This window comes from Symphalangus syndactylus, chromosome 21, assembly GCF_028878055.3.
Source record: "Symphalangus syndactylus isolate Jambi chromosome 21, NHGRI_mSymSyn1-v2.1_pri, whole genome shotgun sequence".
Lineage (NCBI taxonomy): Eukaryota > Metazoa > Chordata > Mammalia > Primates > Hylobatidae > Symphalangus > Symphalangus syndactylus.
In genome coordinates, this window is record NC_072443.2 from 52,299,370 (window position 1) to 52,313,318 (window position 13,949).

Below are 13,949 nucleotides of genomic sequence, written 5' to 3' on the forward strand. Positions count from 1 at the left end.
TCTCTTTGCCCGCCGCCATCCATGTGAGATGTGACTTGCTCCTCCTTGCCTTCTGCAGTGATTGTGAGGCGTCCCCAGCCATGTGAAACTGTAAGTCCAATTAAACCTCTTTGTTTTGTAAATTGCCCAGTCATGGGTATGTCTTTATCAGCAGCATGAAAACGGACTAATACAGTAAATGGGTACCAGTAGAGTGGGGTGCTGCTGAAAAGATAACCGAAAATGTGGAAGCCACTTTGGAACTGGGTAACAGGCAGAGATTAGAAGGGTTTGGAGGGTTCAGAAGAGGACACGAAAATGTGGGAAAATATGGAACTTCCTAGAGACTTGTTGAATGGCTTTGACCAAAAGCCTCATAGCGATATGGACAACCAGGCTGAAGTGGTCTCAGATGGAGATGAAGAACTTGTTGGGAACTAAAGCAAAGGTGGCTCTTGTTATGTTTTAGCAAAAAGACTGGTGGCATTTTGCCCCTGACCTGGAAATCTGTAGAACTTTTAACTTGAGAGAGATGATTTAGGGTATCCGGAGGAAGAAATTTCTTTTTCTTTTTTTGAGACAGAGTCTCACTGTTGTTGCCCAGACTGGAGTGCAATGACGTGATGTCAGCTCACTGCAACCTCTGCCTCCTGGGTTCAAGTGATCCTCCTGCTTCAGCCTCCTGAGTAGCTGGGATTACAGGCACCCGCCACCACGCCCAGCTAATTTTTGTGTTTTTAGTAGAGACGGGGTTTCACCATGTTGGCCAGGCTGGTCTCGAACTCCTGACTTCAGATGATTCACCTGCCTCAGCTTCCCAAAGTGCTGGGGTTACAGGTGTGAGCCACCGTGCCTGGCCAGCCAAAATTTCTAAGCAGCAAAGTATTCAAGAGGTGATTTGGGTACTATTAAAGGCATTCAGTTTTATAAGGGAAGCAGAGCATAAAACTTAAGAAAATTTGCAGCCTGACAATGAAATAGAAAGTAAAAACTTATTTTCTGAGGAGAAATTCAAACCCTTGCAGAAAGTACGAGGAGCTGAATGTTAACCCCCAAGACAATGGGGAAAATGTCTCCAGGGCATGTCAGAGGTCTTCATGGCAGCCTTTCCCATCACAGGCCTGGAGGCCTAGGAGAAGATGGTTTCATGGGCCAGGCCTAGGGTCCCTGTGCTTTGTGCAACCTAGGGACTTGGTGCTCTGCATCTCAGCCGCTCCAACCATGGCTGAAATGAGCCAATGTAGAGCTCAGGCTGCGGCTTCAGCGGGTGCAAGCCCCAAGCTGTGGCAGCTTCCACATGGTGTTGAGTCTGCGAGTGCACAGACGTCAAGAATTGAGGTTTGGGAACCTCTGCCTAGATTTCAGAGGATGCATGGAAATGCCTGGATGTCCAGGCAGAAGTTTACTGCAGGGGCGGGGCTCTCATGGAGAACCTCTGCTAGGGCAGTGTGGAAGGGAAATGTGGGGACAGAGCCCCCACACAGAGCTCTCCACAGGGAGACTACCTGGTGGAGCTGTGAGAAGAGGGCCACCATCCTTCAGACCCCAGAATAGTAGATGCACCAACAGTTTGCACCATCCACCTGGAAAAGCTGCAGACACTCAACACCAGCCTGTGAAAGCAGCCAGAAGGGAGGCTGTACCCTGCAAAGCCACAGGGGTGGAGCTGCCCAAGACCATGGGAACCCACCTCTTGCTTCAGTGTGACGTGGATGTGAGACATGGAGTCAAAGGAGATCATTTTGGAGATTTAAGATTTAAATGCCCTGCTGGATTTTGGACTAGCATGGGGCCTGTAGCCTCTTTGTTTTGACCAATTTCTACCATTCGGAACAGCTGTATTTACCCAATGCCTTTACCTCCATTGTAGCTGGGAAGTAACTAACTTGCTTTTGGTTTTACAGGCTCATAAACAGAAGGGACTTGCCTTGTCTCAGATGAGACATTGGACTGTGGACCTTTGTGTTAATGCTGAAATGAGTTAAGACTTTGGGGGACTGTTGGGAAGGCAAGATTGGTTTTGAAATGTGAGGACATTAGATTTGGGAGTGGCCAGGGGCAGAATGATATGATTTGTCTATGTCCCCATCCATATCTCATCTTGAATTCCCATGGGTTATGAGAAGGACCCAGTGGGAGGTAATTGAATCATGGGTGCAGGTCTTTTCCATGCTGTTCTCGAGTTAGGGAATAAGTCTTATGAGATCTGATGGTTACAAAAAGGGGAGCTTCCCTGCACAAGCATTCCTCTCTTTGCCTGCCACCATACATAACATGTGACTTGTTCCTCCTTGTCCTCTGCCATGATTGTGAGGCTTCTCCAGCCATGTGGAATTGTAAGTCCAGTTAAACCTCTTTCTTTTGTAAATTGCCCAGTCTTGGGTATGTCTTTATCATCAGCATGAAAACAGACTAATACAGTGACCTCCTAGCTACACTAACTACAAATCCTAACTAAGAACGCTAACCAATAATACTGGTGCTACAAACTATGCTAACTAACTAATGAACATAATACTTACAATACCAGCTGTATACTGACCACACTAACAGTGATAACCAACAATACTAGTAATACTAACCAACAACATTAACTAAATAAAAAACGAAAAAATGAGAAAAACAACAAAGGAAATGGAAGAAAAATGAGAAGAAGATATAAGAATTTAAAAAGTGAGACAAGAGAGTAAAGGAGGATGAGAAAATAAAAAGAAAAAAGAATAATAAGAAAAAGGAAATAAAAAATGGCAAAAAGAAAAATGAGGACAAAGTAGAGAAAAAAGATAAATAAAATAGAAAAAAACACACACATGAGGAAACAATATAATTATGGTCTCTGTCAGGTCACCAAAAATCAGCTTACTGCGCTGTGCAGACCAAAAACCTAGGTCCAGCCAAGTGCTTATTTAGGTGTTTGTAATTCCAGAACAATGGCTCCTTATAATATCCAGAGCAAGAAATGGGCCAGTCATAGCTGGGAATAATCCATAGTGGTTTTCTCACTTTTGGTCTCAAGAAGCTTTTCCTCTTTTAAAAAAAAAAAAGTGCTTATTCTTTAGATGAGTTATAGAGGTTGATATTTATTTTTTTTTTGAAACCTGAAGTATGCTACAACAGCCTTTTTTATTTCCAGGTTCAAAATCTGTAATACCTTTTGGCTTTTAAACATGTCATAATGTGTACACTCAAAATATTCAGTACCTTTTTCTGAATTAAACTCTGAATGTTTGGTCTCAAAATGATGCTACAAATTAACTGACGTCATGTTACCCTAAGGAAATGTTCTGTTGCATAAGACACAATTGGGTACATTATTAACATCTGTAGAATGGAGAGGAGGATATCCATTATCATCATTTCCCCAGAAGATCATCATTGGATTTCTCATCAGAACCTTTAAGAACACAAGTTAGTGGGTGGATGTATTCAGTTATTGATGGAAGAAAACTGTCAGTTATGAATTCTATATCCAGCAAAACTGAAATATTGTCATATGCAGCAATATGGATGAAACTGGAGGCCATTATGTTAAGTGAAATTAGCCAAGCACAGAAAAACAAATATTGCATGTTCTCACTCATATGTCAGAGCTAGAAAAGTAGATTTTATGAAGATAGAGCATATATTGGTGGGGAAGCAGATAGAGGATGAAGGGGGGAAAAAGAATGTAAATATATTTATTACCCTGAACTGTATACTTAAAAATGATAAAGATAGTAAGTTTTGTGTGTGTGTGTTTAACCTCAATAACAAATATTTTAAAAAATGGGGGCGGAATTAAAACATTCTCAGATGTCTTAGTCTTTTTGTGCTGCTATAACGAAATACCTTAAGACTGGATAATTTATGAAGAACAGAAATTTGTTTCCCACAGTTCTGAAGGTTGGGAAGTCCAAAATCAAGGCTCCAGCAGATACGGTGTTTGGTAAGTGCTCGCTTTCTGCTTTCAAGATGGTCTCTTGTTTCTGTGTCCTCACTTGGCAGAAGGAATGAACTTGCTCCCTTGGGTCTTTATATAAAGTCATTAATCCTATCCATAAGGGTGGAGCTAGTGTGGCCTAATCATCTCTTGAAAGCCCCACCTCTTTATTTTTTATTTTTGGTAGAGATGGAGTATCACTGTGTTGCCCAGGCTGGTGTCAAATTTCTAGGCTCAAGTGATCCTTCTGCCTGGGCCTCTCAAAAGTGCTGTGGTTACAGGTGTGAGCCACACCTCTTAATCCTGTTGTATTGGGGATTAAGTTTCAAAATGAATTTTGGAGGAACACAAACACTAAAACTACAGCACCAGATGATCAAAAGCTTAAGGAGTTTGTTACCACTAGATCTTCCTTCATGAAGGAAGTCATAAAGGTTGAAATAAAAGGACATTAGACAGGAAATCAAATCTGTACAAAGATATTATCATGTCTGATAAAGGTAAATACATGAAAAATTATAAAAGCTAGTAGTGTTTCTGTTTTCTACATGATTTAAGAGACTTATGTATCAAGAAGTTATTAGTCTGTTTTGGACACACAACACATAGAGATGTAATTTTGTGGCATTAATGGCTGAAAGGTGATGGGGTTGGAGCTGTATAGGAGCAATTTTTATATGTTATTGAAGTTAACTTGGTATATATTCACATCAGAGTAGTATAACTTTAGGGTGTTAAATATCACTCCCATGGTAACCAAAAAGAAAATAACTGTAGGATATACACAAAAGGAAATAAAAGGGGGATTAAAATGTTTTTCTACAAAGATCAACTAAACACAAAGGAAGATAATAATGCAGGAAATAGGGGACAAAACAACTGTGAGGCATATATAGAAAACAAACAGCAAAATGACAGAAGTTCTGCCTTATCAGTGTTTAAATGTAAATAGCTTAAACCCTGCAGTCGAAAGACAGATTGGCAGAATGGATAGAAAAACATCCAGCTTGTTGCCGTGAGAGACTCACTTTAGATCAAAGACAAAAAAATTTAATGTGAAAGGATGGAAAAAGATACTCTCTTCATATAGTAACCAAAAGAGATCGGGATTGCTACACTAATATCAGACAAAATATACTTTAAATCAAAAAAGTTTACGAGACAAAGCAGGACATTATATATTAATAAAAGGTTTAATACGGCAAAAAGACACACATTTAAACACCTAATAACAGACCACTCAAATATGTGAAGCATGACTGACAATGGAAGGGAGAAATAGTTCTACAGTAGTAATTGGGGACTTTAATGGATAGAAGAACCAGGCAGAAGATAAATAGGGAAATAGAATATAGTACTTGAACAATATAAGAAACTAAGTAGATCTCACAGACATACACGGGACATTCTACTCAACAACAACAGAATGAATCTTCTTCTTAAGTGGACTCAGGACCTTCTTTAGGATAGACCATACATTAGGCCAGAAATTAAGATTCAATAGATTTTTAAAAACATTATACCAAGTATTTTCTTTGACAAAATGGGATGAAGTGAGAAATCAGTAACAGAAGGAAAACTGTGTAAATTAAATAACACCCTCTTCAGGAACCAGTGGTCAAAGGAGAAATCACAAGGGCAATTAGAAAAGAAAAAAAAGGATTAGAAACAATTTAACAGAAAGAAAATAAAACATTGCAAAACCTATGATATGCCACAAAAGTAGTATTAAAGGAGGAAATTTATAGCTATAAATGCCTTCATTATAAAAAAGAAGGAAGACCTCAAATCACCAATCTAACTTTTTACACCTTAACAAAGTAGAAAACAACAAACTCAAAGCTAGCAGAAAGAAGGAACTAATACAGTAGAGATAAATAAAATAGAAAAATTCAGCAAATCCAAAAGTTAGTTCTTGGAAAAGACTAACAAAATTGGCAATCCCTTACCTAGATTGACTAGGCCGGAGATGAGAATCTCAAATTCATAACCACCTTTCTTTGCTCAGTTCCTGGGACTGTACTCTTTCCGCTTTGGACGATGCCATCTCCTCAACCCTGAAAGAGATACGATTTTATATGTAGGGAACTGTAAAAATTTCTCACACATAAAACCTTTTTGGATCTGATAAACTCATTCAGCAAAGTTGCAGGATGCAGAATCAACAAAAGTTCTGTTTCTATAACATTAACAACGAACAATCTCAAAAGGAAATTAAGAAAGCAGTTATATTTACAATATCATGGAAAAGAATAAAATAGTAAATTAGGTAGGAGAAAGACGTGTATAGAAAGCTACAAAACATTGCAAAAAGAAATTGAAGACTTTAATAAATGGAAAGGTAACTCATGTTCATGGATTTAAAAACTTACTATTGTTAGAATCACAATACTCCCCAAAGAAATTCAGTGCAGTTCTTATTAAAATCTCAATGATGGTTTTGCAGAAAATAGAAAAATCCATCCTAACATGGATACGGAAAATCATGGGATCCCCAGTAGCCAAAATAATCTTGAAAACACACAACCAAGTTGGAGGTCTCACACTTCCTGATTTCAAAATGTACTGCAAAGCTACACCAATGAAAACAGTGTGGTAATGGCCGAGGTTTGTATTTGGACCGTTGGGGTTTTTCACCTTAGTATTCGCTATCTTTTTTTTTTTTTTTTTTTTGAGATGGAGTTGCGGTCTGTCACCCACGCTGGAATGCAGTGGCATGATCTCAGCTCACTGCAACCTCCACCTCCTGGGTTCAAGTGATTCTCCTGCTTCAGCTTCCCAGGTAGCTGGGACTACAGGTGTGCACCACCACGCCCGGCTCGTTTTTGTATTTTTTAGTAGAGATGGGGTTTTGCCATATTGCCCAGGTTGGGCTTGAATCCCTGGCCTCAGGTGATCCGCTCACCTCCACCTCCCAAAGTGCTGGGATTGCAGGTGTGAGCCACCACACCTGGCCCAATCCCACTCTTATACATCCATCACCACCACCTATTTCCAGAGCCTTTCCTCATGCCAACCAGAGACTATACAAATTAAGCAGTTATTCTCCATTTTCTTCTCCCCCAGCCATACTTGATAGAACATGAATATCAGATAAGTGCTATGCAGAACAGTAACACAGGGTGAAGTGAAAGCGTGCCATTTTACATAGGATGGTCGGGGAATGATGGCATTTGAGCCACTGATGGTGCAGGAGAGGGAACAAGTGTGATATTGAGGCCAGGTGTGCTTAGCAATTTGAAAGCAAAGCTAGAAGTACAGGAGAGGCAGAGACACGAGATGAATGTTTTATATTTTATTTTTAAAATAAAATATTTTTATTTATTTAAAAAATAATTTTTTTTTTTTTTTTTGGAGACCAACTTTTGCTGTGTTGCCCAGGCTAGAGTATGGTGGCATAATCTCAGCTCACTGCAACCTCTGCCTCCTGGGTTACAAGTGATTTCTCCTGCCTCATTCTCCTGAGTAACTGGGACTACAGGTGCCCACCACCACGCCCAGGTAATTTTTGTATTTTTAGTAGAGATGGGGTTTTACCATGCTGGCCAGGCTGGTCTTGAACTCCTGACCTCAAGTGATCCACCTGCCTCAGCCTCCCAGAGTGCTGGGATTACAGGCATGAGCCACTATGCCTGGCCTAAAAACAATATTTTTAAGAAAATAGAGACAAGGTCTTGCTGCATTGCCCAGGCTGGTCTCCAACTCCTGGGCTTAAGCAGTCTTCCTGCCTCAGCCTCCGAAAGTGCTGGAATTACACTTGTGAGCCACTGCGCCCAGCTTATTTTATTTTTTATATTTTTAGAGTCAGAGTCTTGCTCTGTCACCCAGGCTGGAGTACAGTGGTGCGATTGTAGCTCACTCTAACTTCAAAGTTCTGGGCTCAAGCAGTCTTCTGTCCTTGGCTTCGCAAATCACTGGGATTACAGGTGTGAGCCACCACACCTGGCTAATTTTTAAATTTTTTTGTAGAGGCAGAGTCTCACTATATTGCTCAGGCTGGATTTGAATTCCCGGCCTCAAATAATCTTCCTGCCCTAGCCTGTCAAATCCCTGGGGTTACAGGTGTGAGCCACCACCCCAGTGTTTGTTTGTTTTTTTTTTTTTTTTTTTTTTTTTTTTTGAGACAGAGTCTCGCTCTGTCGCCTAGGCTGAAGTGCCGTGGTGCTATCTCGGCTCACTGCAAGCTCCGCCTCCCGGGTTCCCGCCATTCTCCTGCCTCAGCCTCCCTAGTAGGTGGGACTACAGGCACCCGCCACCACGCCCGGCTAATTTTTTTTTTTTTTTTTTGTATTTTTAGTAGAGACGGGGTTTCACCGTGTTAGCCAGGATGGTCTCGGTCTCCTGACCTCGTGATCCGCCCACCTCGGCCTCCCAAAGTGCTGGGAATTACAGGTGTGAGCCACCGCACCCGGCCTCCTGCGTTTGATTTTTTAATTCTGCTTGTTTGTAGTGACATTCATCAAGAATGAATGACTTTAAAACAACAACGAAAAATCTTTAGGGATTTTTGCTCTTGGGCAAGCATGCTTCTGTCTCTGAGCATTAGTTTTCTCATCAGATAAAAGGGTTTGGAGTAAATCAATGATGTTCTGGTTGTGGATAGAACTCTTGAGCGTTCCCTGAACATGATCCTTTGGTAGCATTGGATTGCTCTTGGCCATCCCACGAATAGCTGTGTTTTATCTGTTTTTTGCTTAAGATTTTTTTTTTTTTTTTTTTTTTTTTTTTTTTTTTTTTGAGACAGAGTCTCGCTCTGTCGCCCAGGCTGGAGTGCAGTGGCACGATCTCAGCTCACTGCAAGCTCCGCCTCCCGGGTTCACGCCATTCTCCTGCCTCAGCCTCTCCGAGTAGCTGGGACTACAGGCGCCCGCCACCACGCCTGGCTAATTTTTTGTATTTTTAGTAGAGACGGGGTTTCACCGTGGTCTCGATCTCCTGACCTCGTGATCCGCCCGCCTCGGCCTCCCAAAGTGCTGGGATTACAAGCGTGAGCCACCGCGCCCGGCCTAAGATTTAACATATGAGTTCATTTGAAATGTTTCTGTTGCCACAAAGAAACAAAATCCCTGGCTCAGAGTTTTAAGGGGACTTACGGTTCTAATGCTACTCAGGCTTTGGTTGAGTAGTAAACAAACTACAGCTTCTTTTTAAGTTCAGTGATCTTCAACCTACAGCCCCTGTGTTTTACAAATGAGTAAATTAATATGAGTATCTTCTGTTCAAATTCTTTTTCCAAAGAAATCCAAATGTGCCATAAGCTGATAGGTCTCGACATGAAATATGGTTTCATAGTTACATTGAGATTGTTGAGTAGCTACAGGGAAACTGAGAATTTACATTCTGAGGCAAATGTGTTAACCTAAGAGGAATAAAATTAAGTAAACTGTGTATTAGCTCCTCATAATGTGGCAGGAATTCGGTGTTAGTGGTGGAAAAGCCACAGGAGCTTAATGTGGTAGGTAAGGAAGGTTTATGTTAGCTCCTTTCCCCGATTATCCCAGTTGCTGTGCATTGCCATCTCTGGTCAGTTTCTAGCCATGACTACCTAAAAGTTTTCTGAGGGAGGCTGCGCACTGGGTGATCTTGTGAGGCAGGTGGACGTCTATTCTGCCAAGATCTTGTGGGCCCAGTTTGAGAATGGGTTTTAAGTTTTAGTCCCTTTACACCTCCTTTGCAGGAGTGTAGCTTTTGAAATAGAAGCAAAGTGTTGTGAAACCTTTGACATTCTGTTCTTTAACACTTCCTCCTCAGCCTGAAGATCTCAGCTTTCGCTTGGGCATTACAACACCCCATGGTACCTGAACATCAAGTAAGCTCTGTTAGGTTTTCATATCTGCCCGTGATGATGGTGACTTTTTTTTTTTTTTCTGAGATGGAGTTTCGCTCTTGTTACCCAGGCTAGAGTGCAGTGGCACAATCTTGGCTTCCGCAACCTCCGCCTCCCAGGTTCAAGCAATTTCTCCTGTCTCAGCCTCCCGAGTAGCTGGAATTACAGGCATGCACCACCACACCCGGCTAATTTTGTATTTTTAGTAGAGACGGGGTTTCTCCATGTTGGTCAGGCTGGTCTCTAACTCCAGACCTCAGGTGATCTGCCTGCCTCGGCCTCCCAAAGTGCTGGGATTACAGGCGTGAACCACCGTGCCCAGCCTTGATGACGACTTATGAGTCAATTTGACTGGTCCTCAGGTGCCCAGATATTTCGCTAAACATTATTCTGGGTGTGCCTGTGAGGATGTTTCTGGATGAGATTTGGTAGACTGAGTGAAGGTGACCACCCTCCCCAGCGTGGGTGAGCCTCATCCACGGGAGGCTGAATAGAGAAGGAGGCTGAGCAGGAAAGTGTTCTTTCTCCGCCTGACCGTGCCTGAGATGGGACACAGTTGTTCTTTGCCCTCTGGTCTCCAGGCTCTGACTAGAGCTTAACTCTGTCAGCTCTCCCGATTCTCAGACCTCCCGACTGTGGGTCATGGGACTTCTCAGCCTACATAATCCTGTGAGCCAATTCCTTGTAATAACTCTCTTTATGTGTAATCTGTTGGTTCAGTTTATCTCTGGAGAGCCCAAATACTCCACCAATAATACAGTCACTTTTTCCCAGAGATAGGTTTTATCTTGGAGGATTCTTACATTGATCCTTCCCATATCTGTTTCAGAAACGCTTCCTACAATGTAGAGTGCTAATAGCTGGTTTGTGAGTACCCCTTAGATATACTGGGATGAGCAATAAGGTCAATGCTGTCACCTAACCGTCTGTTGATTGCCAAGCCTTTGTGTTGAAGCAAGGAAATTCATCTAGCAACCATAACAAAGGCAAAGCCTGGAAGTATAAGGTGGATAGGTTTTTGGCTAGCAAGTGCTACAGAAAAACACTCAGCTTCTAGCTTAAACTGAGTTATAAACATACAGAACTAGTGTAGACCTTGAAATCTTTTCTGGTGGAGTCATCTTTGTAGGGGGACCTAGGCAAAATCATGTCATTTCAACTGCCGGTCCCATAGCGACTTCAGTTAAGGTATGGACCTATATAAAGTGTTTTATCCCTTAAAAAGCTTCATCTCCCATTTGCCTGTGGAATCCTCCTACAACCCTAAGAGGTGGAGAGGAAGCCTTTCTTACAGATAAGGATGGAAATTGTACAGATGCACGAATTTGTTTCTAAAGCTAAGTAGAAACAAGAGTACCAAGAGGTCAGATTTTTCCAGCCCCCAAATCCTTGGCTTAAGTGTATAAAAAGCAAGCACAGCTGTTCTTGGGGTTTCTTAGTCTGTTGCCTCCTCCCCATGTTAAAATTCTGGCCTTTATTCTTCGAAGATAATCTCTGTACCCGGTTGAGGATTCAACATCTAGGTATCCTTTTTGGGAAGCGTTCCTGAAGCCCTCATATAATGGGTTAGATTCCTGATCACCTCCAGCCCCTTATTTTGTGTTGAGAGTTTCTTTTGATTACGAAGTCATACATAGTCATTGTTTTAAAACTTAAAATATGGCAAACCATAGTCAAAGTCCTCTATACCCCCCATCCCACTCAGAGGAAGAAGTCTTGACTATTCCTATGACATCACACATATATTGCCATTTTCCTGTCTGCTTATCCAGGGTCTCCTTAAACCAGGCTTGAGGTAGGGAGACTATCTTGGTCATCTTTGCATCTCTAGCAGTTGGGCCGGTGCAGGTGCTTGGGAAATGAATCTGTGTTTAGATCACCAGCCTCTGAACAGGCCTTATGTACCAAGGTCTGTGTCCAGATTGGCATGACCTCTGAGTTAACGGTCCTTTATTTAGATCTTCAGGATTGAGTTCTCTGCCACAGATTTGCCCTCTGGAAAAAGGCACCTCTCCTGTAGAGCAGCAGCTGTCAGCCTATAAATCCTGTTTTGAAAATTGGAATTTTAGTTAAATTACAGGGACAGAGTGTGATTGTATACAACTTGATTAACATATTGAGGTAGGGATGTGAATAAGACTACTTTAGGCATTATTGAAAAGCAACCGATTATTTAATGTTTTCATTTATATTTATGCCTGCCAAACTGTGGCACCAGCCCCATCAAGATGTCTGTGGTGCACTTAACTGTGCAGAAGGTGTGGAGCCTTTACATTTCCTCTCCCTGGACTTGGCGCCATGTTTGCATGTTTTGCCAGTTATCTTAAAGTGGGATTTTAAATCTATTGTAAAATAAAAATAAACTTCATGGTACTTAATGCCACTGAAATATACACTTAAAAATGGTGAAAATGGTAATTGTTATAATATTTTACCACAGTAATTTATATAGGAATACTTTCTATAACTTTATGCTAATAAATTTGAAAACCCGGAGGGGAAATTCTGCTGGCAGTGTTGAACTGTGGGTCAGTTTGTTCTAGGCTACAGATAGACTTTCCTGTGTGAAGATTATAGATGAAAAAGGCTAAGGAGGAGGGACAAGGGAAAATAAAAGTGGAAACTTTAAGGGTTCCTGCTAACTTCCCAAGGAATTGGAAGGAATATTTACTAAATGTTCCATTCCCTTTTAAGCTCTCTTCTCCCAACACAGTTAACCAAGCAAACTGTTATTTATTCTTTATAATAAAATTCCTCCCCGTCACAGTTTTGCTTAACCTCCTCAAGTCTTATCACCCCCCTACTTCCCACCATGACCCCCAAAATGGAAGTGATTATATGAAGACCTGAAGGATTACTTAAATCTCAATGAGTATTGAGTGCCTTCTGGGAGTGGGGAGTGAGATGGGGTGAGAGTTACTGGTCAAACAAACCTGAAGTACTCTGGAAGGTTTGGTTTGCGGCATTTCTCATCGTTGAAGTTACCTGGACCCCACTCCAGTGGGAGAGCCTGAGGGTGGAGATTAGAAGCAGAATCTGTTTAGCTAGATTAGGATCCAATGAGAGCTTCTGCCCCAACTGTCCTGTTCAGATAGCCACTCCTCCTCTAATGTGAAATAGCTGTCACAGTTTATTATGAAAAAATATCAAACATATACAAAGCAAAGAGACTCAGTGTAAGAGATACACTGTCTGCCGGGCGCGGTGGCTCACGCTTGTAATCCCAGCACTTTGGGAGGCCGAGGCGGGCGGATCACGAGGTCAGGAGATCGAGACCACGGTGAAACCCCGTCTCTACTAAAAATACAAAAAAATTAGCCGGGCGTGGTGGCGGATGCCTGTAGTCCCAGCTACTCGGAGAGGCTGAGGCAGGAGAATGGCGTGAACCCGGGAGGCGGAGCTTGCAGTGAGCCGAGATTGCGCCACTGCACTCCAGCCTGGGCGACAGAGACTCCGTCTCAAAAAAAAAAAAAAAAGAGATACACTGTCCTACCTACTTTCAACAGTTAGCATTTTCTGTATTTGCTTTATCTGTTCTTTCAGTTGAGTTACTACAAAGTAAATTAGACCTCATGATACTTCACCTGTAAATGCTCTCGAGTCCTTTAATCTAGAATGTGGTCCCTCCTTCCCTTTTTCTGTCATTATCTTTAGTTTTGGAAAGATCAAGCCAGTTGTCCTAACAGAGTGTTCCACATTCTAGGTTTGTCTGGGTGCATCTTTTGATGTTTAATGTATTTCTCTATCCCCACTCTTTCTTGTGAAGTGGAAGTTGGGTCTAAAGGCTCTCTCTCTCTATATATATATGCTAAATGTACTCAAGATTGTAGAGATGTCAGAGCAGATCCCATAGGAATGGTCGAGTGTGTGTTTGTTTTTTTTCTTTATAGAGATGGGGTTTCACCATGTTACCCAGGCTGGTTTTGAACTCCTGGACTCAAGCAATCCACCCACCTCAGCCTCCTAAAGTGCTGGGATTACAGGCATGAGCCATCGTGCTTGGCCTGGGTCATATGTTTAACTCTTTGAGGAACTGCCAGACTGTTTTCCAAAATGGCTGCACCACTTTACATTCCCTCCAGTGGTGTAGAAGAGTTCTAATTTCTCCACATGCTCGTCAAAACTCGTCTGGTTTTTTTTTTTTATTCTAGTGGTCCTAGTTGGTATGAAGTGGATTCTCCTTTCTTTTGACCATCACTGGGGACTGATTTGCCCTGATACCAT

The 13,949-nt window shown here is 41.9% G+C and overlaps 1 protein-coding gene across 4 annotated transcripts in view; it reads left to right on the forward strand.

The window, feature by feature from the left end:
• Positions 1–13,949, forward strand: part of RAB7A (RAB7A, member RAS oncogene family) — a 79,651-nt gene that overhangs the window by 25,015 nt on the left and 40,687 nt on the right. For 2 of the 4 annotated variants that reach the window (XM_055259103.2, XM_063630250.1), the window contains exon 2: positions 3,854–3,904. The exons of 1 other annotated variant lie outside the window; for it this stretch is intronic. The gene's annotated coding sequence lies outside the window, so the exon portion shown is untranslated. Of the gene's footprint in view, positions 1–58; positions 91–3,853; positions 3,905–13,949 lie in introns of all 4 variants that reach the window. One more of the 4 variants, XM_063630249.1, reaches the window with a different exon arrangement.